The sequence below is a fragment of the Papio anubis genome, chromosome 5 (genome assembly GCF_008728515.1).
Source record: "Papio anubis isolate 15944 chromosome 5, Panubis1.0, whole genome shotgun sequence".
NCBI lineage: Eukaryota > Metazoa > Chordata > Mammalia > Primates > Cercopithecidae > Papio > Papio anubis.
In genome coordinates, this window is record NC_044980.1 from 63,217,975 (window position 1) to 63,226,191 (window position 8,217).

Genomic DNA, 8,217 nt, shown 5'->3' on the forward strand with positions numbered 1-8,217 from the left:
GCAGGCAGATCAACTGAGGTCAGGAGTTCGAAACCAGCCTGGCCAAACTGGTAAACCCCTGTCTCTACTAAAAATACAAAAATTAGCCAGGCATGGTGTCACACACCTGTAGTCCCATCTACTCGGGAGGCTGAGGCATGAGAATCGCTTGAACCAACGAGGCAGAAGTTGAAGTGAGCTGAGGTCATGCCACTGCACTCCAGCCTGGGCAACAGGGTGAGGCTGCATTTCAAAAATAAAATAAGAAAATATTTGGGGAAAAAAATTGCATCTGTACTTAACATGTACAGACATCTTTTGGTCATTGTTCCCTAAACAATATAGTAGAACAACTATTTACATAGCATTTACATTGTATTAGGTGTTATATGTAATCTAGGGATGATTTAAAGTATATAGGAGGATGTGGTTAGGTTACATGCAAATACTATGCTATTTTATACCAGGGACTTGAGCATCCATGGATTTTGGTATCTGCTGGAGTTCTGGAACCAATCTCCCATGGATACTGGGGGATGACTGTAATTTACATTGAGTTGCTCTCCTGCAATTTGCAATTAAGAGACCGTTACATGGCATTCCCCACTTGGGGCACTCCACCAACCTCCAAAGAAGGACATGGTGCCTTCAGAAACTCTGGCTGGTTCAAACAGGAATTCAATTCTGCTTTCAAGTCAGTGCTCCACAGAGCTTATGGCTCAAGCAATAATCTGATTATATTCCATTTTACAAGCATTTATTGAGCATCTAATTTGTGATTTGGTTTGCCATAGATAACTAATCTAACTGCCTGTTATTTAATTGAACTGCTGCCTTCTTATCCTGTAGTGGGATTGGACTACCAGGATTGCTTCTCTACATTTGCTGCCACATTTGCCTTATAAATGTTTCATCCTCTGCTAATAAGCCTGAGGGACACCCAGCTACTGAAGTTCTAATGTTAGAGTTTTCCTGATCTGATTGATTAGATTTGTCTCTATGGACTTGGTGAATGACATTCAAACACTCCATCTGAGGTACAGTGGTGGGGGGCTTGGAATAATGTTTTCTGGTGTTATCATTGGGCTTGGTCTACCCATTTGACAGCTCACAGAAGCAGTGCAGAGAGCATCTTGGAAGAAAGACATAAAATTATCAGACTATAAACATTACAAAAAGTTCTTGATCTACTCTGCAAACTAGGTGTATCAGTCAGTCTTATAGGACGTGGATGGTCCACTCATATTGAGCAATTCATGAAACAAATTAGTGACTCTTCAGAAAGGCATGTCCAGGGTTTCAGGAAACAAGGGCAGTGAAGTAAGGGCTAGCAGCAATTGAGAACTGCTGCTACCACCAGAGGCCCAAGAAAACAAGGAGGGGAGGATATACCAGAACAAAAGCAGGCAGCTACAGAGGGCTGCCTAAAAGCAATTGTAGCTCCTGGTATAAAGATCTAGACAAACCAAAGCAAGGGAGACAGGAAGGGAGAAAAGGAAGGGAGACAGCCAGGAAATAAATACCATAACTCTCTCCTCCTCTTTTATGAACTCCTGCTGGTATTTCACATTGGCCGAACCCCACTGGGAGCTGGAGAACAAGACAGCCAAAAGTCCATATGGAACAGCCTCCTGGGGCACAAAGGAGGACATAGAAGGGTGAAGAGTGAACCTGCAGAGACAAACAAACAGACCTGGCATATTGAGTTTTTTAAGGGAAGTGAGGACACAATGAAGCATGCAATAAATTTATTCTTTCTGGAAGCTAAACACAAATGTGTAATTAGAGATTTGATATTTGAGCTGATTCTAGCACAGGTAAAAGTCTGATATAGATAGAAATGGAAGACATTGTGGGCTGAGAAAGCCTATAGGGAAAAGAGCTTTAGAAAACAACTATGTGGCCAGAGCCGGGGCGTAAACAGCAGCAGCAGCAAGAGAGCAGCCTGGAGAGACAGAGGGGTTGGCCTGTGGAATCCCCATATGCCAGGTAAAGGCATGCGAGCGTCTGATGGACGTAGCTTCAGATCCACATTTTAGAAAGTCTATCAGCTCCCTAGAGACGGGATTAATGATGCTGTGGAGCTTCAAACCCCTTTCCAGAAACAGGTAGGACAAAAAAACTAGGTAATCAACATAAATAAAATAATTCTTCTTGACCATGATAGTCCCAAAGGCTTTGGTTTTGGTAACATCTGAGAAGGAGTCAGTACAATCATCCTCCTTTATAACCTAGACAGTGATTTTGCTTAATTATTTTCTCTATGAGATAGTCTTCCTCTAGGTTCTTTGTATTCTTTCACAGAATCTATGGATATTCTTTGGCTGCATCTGGAACACACTGAACATATTGCATAGGAGGGCCAAGTTCTTTTTTGTCTTAAACTTCTAAGGAGCCTTCCTTGGCACGAGAAGACTGACTCTTCTGCTGAACTCCTACACTACTTTAAATAGCTGCCACATTACTTCACACGCAATTATGTACACATTGTAATTTTCTCTGAGTTTGTTAATTTTGATTAATTAGATTTCAACCTCCTTGAATGCACCATTCCTAATCCCACTGTGTGTTCCTTACCACCACCTCCAGTGCTAAACATGCTCTGAACACAGACAGTATTTGTTTCTTCAAGAGCAGGTAGTCACTCTCTACCCAGGAACCGATTTGTGCTTTGGAAGGAGAATTTCCTTACAATTCACTGGAGCGTCTTTCTATAAAATAGCCTATTCCTTGAAGCACCCATGGTTCATACTTTCTGAACCCACAACAAGTATTTATTCAATCAGAAAAAAAGTATGTGGAGCACTTACAGTACACAAGAGCTAGCAAATAGTTAAATAAATATGATTATTTGGAACATAAAAGAAGTAAATTTGGGCTAATGCATTAGTCACTAAAAATGGCCTACTGTGTTACCCTTTGCAGATCATATTTACCATTTTGCAGAGTCCTACAAAGCCTTCTCAAAGATTAAATAATGTAGGAGTGTTAAACACTATAGCAGGATTCACAAGGGAAGTATTTTTGGTTAGGGAAGTCCTTTAGCATTTGTCATCTTATACCAATGACAACATGTCAGAAGCCTGGATTTGGGAGCTCCTACTCTTCTTTCAAAGCCTTGTGGAACTGTGGAGCTCTCTGGAGGCCTCTCCATACAGTCCCAGGGAGTCATTCCAAGCTAGTTATTCCTACAGCAAGTGTTTCTTAAAATGTTGTTCTCAGTCCTATTCTTTAGAATAATCTGGGTGATCTTGTTAAGCCTGCACTCCATCACAGATCTGCTAAGTCAGAGTCTTTGGACATATGGCCCTGGGGTATTCCATTTCTAACCCACTCCTTAGTTGATTCTTACACACACTGATGTTTGAGAATTACTGCTATGGCCCTTTGTAGCATCCTTAGTTTAAATCTTGAAGTTTCATGTACATGTCTATTCTTTCCATTAGACTGTGAATTTCTTGCAAACAGGAGCCATATATGAAGAGCCATATTCTCCAAACTGGGCACAATTCCTGGAACATGGCAGATTTTTGCTAAATATGAGATCCATTTCTCACAACTATAAGAGTTCCTTACATATGACCATATCCAGATGAATATGTTGGTTGAAACCAACCAACATATTCTATTTCTCTATTGCCATATAACTACTTACCACAAAAACTGGCACAATGTCACTTCCAATTAATTCCATTGGTCAAACAGTCATAGAGCATGTCCAGATTCAAGGCTGGGGGGACAAAGACTCTACCTCTCACTGAAGGAATGTTGAATTTGTGGCCATCTTTAATCTACCACACAGCCCCTGCCAAAGTCTATTAAAAACAGACTGGGTATAATTCTTTAATCTGACTTTATGAGCCTTTCAAAGAGGCAAATAAACCAATCTTGTTTTGTGGCCTAGGAAATAGAGCTCACAAGACATGAGACAAAGTATTAAAAAAAAGAAAGAAAGAAAAATCCAAGGATATTTCTAGTGACTGTGGCCCTTCATAGCTTAGTCCAATTAACTTGCTCACAGATCTTTTGAACTACATTTGAATCCCACTGTGGCCTCCAGTAGTTCCTTCCCCAGAAGGTAAATGGACATGTCAATAGTGGTGAATGAAATAATTGATACCCTTTATCAGTTTTAAGACAAGGTCAGAAATTGGAGCTGCGAAAGTTTTAGAAAGTTCTAGGAATAGGCCCAGGGTATTTAGCCCAGGAAACTTCTACTATAGGAATACCCTTAGTTTGCCTTCTTGGGGTTTGCAACTCTGGATGTCTCTTAATTGCAAATTCTTCTCTCTCTCTCTTCCCCACTCCCCCAACCCCCACCCCTTTTCCCTTTTTTTCTATTATATCCATATGGCTAAATAAGACACTTGGTCTTTTCCTCACCCATCCAGTTTTATGGCTGGAAAAATAACATGGCCTAGAAAATCGACACGAAATCAATCAAGATGGTAAACTATAAGGTAGTCAAAAGTAAAGAACTTCACTTGGTCAACATAGAAACTGAAATAAGTAGTCCTTGTGAAGCTAGGTTAACAAATGGCAATTCAGCTAAAAGCTCTTTTGTTGAGCTTGAAAATTCTTGACTAAGGGGTAGGAGTCATAAAGTGCTTTATGAGTCATGAGAAGGTCAAAGATCACCTTTCAACTTTTCAAACTAGCCCTGGCTACTTGTGCTAGCTTTCCTTTTTTTCCTCCACACACCCGCCCCCACCCACCAGTTTCATCGTCTATGTCCACTTCACAGTGTATCTGTAATGAATTTGGATCCAGTTCAAAGAATACATAGAAAATCTTCAGCTCCCAAAGCAGGCTGCTCTGTAGGAGGGAGAGAGTAAAGAAAACACCCTGGGGCAGTTCTTTATTTCCAAAAGATTAAAAATAATTAAACATTAAGATATTCAACATGGATTATTGCAGACAGTGATGAATGGCTCTTCTCCCCCTAATGATGCCCTCCTCTAAGCTAATCTTACCCAACCTCATTTCAAAGAAAATGTTGGTTAACACTTTATTTGTTTCATTCCATGTACTCTTAAGTAAATCAGGGTTATAATGGCCTTGAATTCATAGCCATCAACTGTCTCCCTCTTTGCCTTCTTGGAATAACTGAATGTGAAAGAAAGGAGATATTTTCAGAGGCATTAGTACTTATCTGAGAATTATCTATCTACTCAAGTCAGTAAAGCAAAGGCCAGCCACTATGCCACTGTTGGAAGCCAGAGGTCAGAGCATGAGTCTCTCCCAGGCAGTATATCTAGCAGTCTCCACCACAAAATAGGCACTCAAGAAGTATTGGCTGCCTGTAGAAACAACTTATTTCCTCTTTCAAAGTGGGAAAGTGAATCCTGTTCATAGGGACAAAGACTAAGATAAAGCAGAGGCAATATTGTTGCTACTGCTCCCATGAGATAACTCAGATTTCATAGGAGCTTGTACATTTATTCAACAAGCATTTACTGAACTCCTACTATGTGCTAGACTCTGGATTCCATTGTTCTAGTGGCAGTAGCAGCAAACTGTAAATAAATAATTATTCCATTAGATAGTAAATAGCAGTTTTGTCTCACTTAGATAGTTCTTAGAATATTGAGGTACTCCAGAAATACTAGTTGGATGGATAATAATACTAAAACAACAACAGCTACAGATTATTTAGAGCACGACACCTCCAAAACTCATGACCTTTAATTTTAATGCAGTAGTCTCTTGGAAGCCCAAGGCATTTTGAAGGAATGGTGAGTATCCTTGGGTCATTTAATTTCAACTGTAGAAATGCAACAAAAGCATGAATCTTAGCCCTATGCCTTTCTTTCTCTTAAGGTGGCCATGCAGATAACTTTTTGCACTGGGAAAGTCAGGAGGTTTATTTGAAAGATGGCAATTTACCAAAACCATATAGAAGTTTTCCTAAGTTCATGATAAATTTCATTTGAAATAAACCTTCATCCTTGACTTAATGATGAGATTAACATTAAACAACTTTCACTGCATATTTTATGCTATTTCCCTAACTTATCAGCTTCCAATTTGAATTTCCCAGCATGAAGAAACTTAGGTTTTATTCCACAGCCCCACCAGTGGAGCTGCAAAAATAGGGGTTCATCCTTAATCAAATCTACTTGGTTACATCTTCTTTTATTCACTCAAGCTAGAAGTTTTCCATTTGGGTACTTGTGATTTCCCTTTCTACCTTGTAGGAATAGAGAAAGCCCTTGCAATGCTGGGCTCAAAAAGGCTGAATGGCCATAGTGTATGTAAGTTAAACACACACACACACACACACACACACACACACACTTCTATCCTGTTCAGTTGCTATCAAAAACCAACTAAATGCAGACTCCATGTAAGTTGGAGCTGGGCCCCTGAGCATCCCATCAGGAAATTAACTCCCTGACCCTCTGACTAAAGTCCCTGTCCCTACATAAGCAAGAAGCTGATCCTACAACCCAAGGAACACTCTGAGGAGCAAAAGAAAGATCTACTCCAACAGCTATAGCAAAGACTCCCATGAAACTGTCTTCTTAATATCTAAGCAGCACTAGGGCAAGTGTCTGTTGAGAATATTATCAGTACTTTCATTGATCACACAAACCAGATTTTGTAAAGGATCAAGCTTCTATAAAAAGTAATCTTTGTATGTCTACCCAAGTGCCTACTTTATTGGCTGCTACCAGTGCTTACCCCAATTTTTGGAATTCAGTAGGTGGGTCAATAAGGGAAAATGAATACTTCTATAACAAACAACCCCAAATTGCAATGGCTTAACATAATCAATGTTTAATTCCCACTCATGCCACTGTCTATGAAGGTTGGATGACTCTCCTGAGTAGTTCTCCTACATATGATGACTCAGGGATCGAGGCTCCTTATAGCCTGTGTCACTAGCATTCCAGCATATGAACTCCTTATCTACAAGGAAGGAGAAGAAAGACCAAAGAAAATCACCTAGAGAAATTTACGTGAGACTTGGAAGTAGCATATATCACGTTTTGTCCCCATTTCATTGGCCAGTACCCAGCAAATATCTCCAACCTAACTGCAAGGAAGGGTAGGAAATTTAGATTTCCAGTGTGCCTAGCAAGATGAAAGGAACTGGTGAGCATTTCCCTAGTCTCTACGATCAGGTTTATACCTTAATTAACAGTACATGGAGGCCAGGCATGGTGGCTCATGCCTGTAATCTCAGCACTTCGGGAGGCCGAGGTGGGCAAATCACTTGAGGCCAGCAGTTCAAAACCAGTCTGGCCAACATGGTGAAACCCCCTCTTTACTAAAAATATAAAAATTAACTGGGCGCGGTGGTGCATGCCTGTAATCCCAGCTACCCGGGAGGCTGAGGCAGGAGAATCATTTGAACATGGGAGGTGGAGGTTGCAGTGAGCCAAGATTGCCCCACAGCACTCCAGCCTGGGAGAGAGCAAGACTCCGTCTCAAATAAACAAACAAACTGTACATGGAATAGTAGAAACAGAAATATTGTAACATGTTAAAGAAAAGATCATCCTATGTAATGTTTCCTGTAGTATACTAGCAGAATAAAAATAAAAAAGAGGGAGGGTAGTTTAGTGGTTAGGAGTAAGCATTCAGGAATCACCCTGACTCAGTTCACGTCATGGCTCCACCACTTATTAGACATGTGATGTTGGGAAAATTGTCCCATTTCTTTTTGTGTCAGATTTATCTGTGAAATGGAGATAACAGAATCTACCTCATAGGAACTTATTATAAGGATTCCACAAAATAAAATCTTTGAAGCACTGGTACTCTGGAAGTAGAAAGAGAGGGCACTAAGGGGGTTTTGGAAGGACCCAGCCTCTGGGATGACATGAGATAGGAGGTGCTAGTACACACATGGCAGGGGAAAGGGGTATTAGGAAAGCATCCTCAACTTGACCCAGGAATTTCCTGGATTTCCAATAACACAGGCCTGTCAAGTCAACAATGTCAACCCAACTTGTAAAATATGAAATTGCTTTCTTCAGAAGCAAGCAGAAGTGCACTCTTGTACGGATGCAGTAATGTCTCATGCACCTCAAGGACAGGGAGGAAACTAAATCTCAGAACTACTGAACCTAGGGACTAGAGCCCATTAGGGAACCAGAGAGTCTCTTCTTTCCTTCTCCTATCTTTGCTCCTCTCTTCACATTTGATTCATTTATTTTTTTCCTTTCTGCAACTGACCTTCTTTGCTTTGTCATGGTAGAAAATGGTCACTACCAATATTTACATCTATTT

General features: G+C 40.5%; 1 long non-coding RNA gene across 2 annotated transcripts; it reads right to left on the minus strand.

The window, feature by feature from the left end:
* Nucleotides 1-1,520: 1,520 nt before the first annotated feature.
* LOC108586312 lies at nt 1,521-7,224 on the minus strand. Of its 2 annotated transcripts, none has more exons than XR_002522575.1 (3): nt 4,363-7,224; nt 3,635-3,709; nt 1,521-1,650 (listed from the first exon to the last, which is right to left on the minus strand). It is a non-coding gene; the product is annotated as an uncharacterized LOC108586312 (long non-coding RNA). The 2 variants fall into 2 exon arrangements; XR_002522576.1 differs by having other exon boundaries at nt 3,635-3,794.
* Between the last annotated feature and the right edge of the window lie 993 nt (nt 7,225-8,217).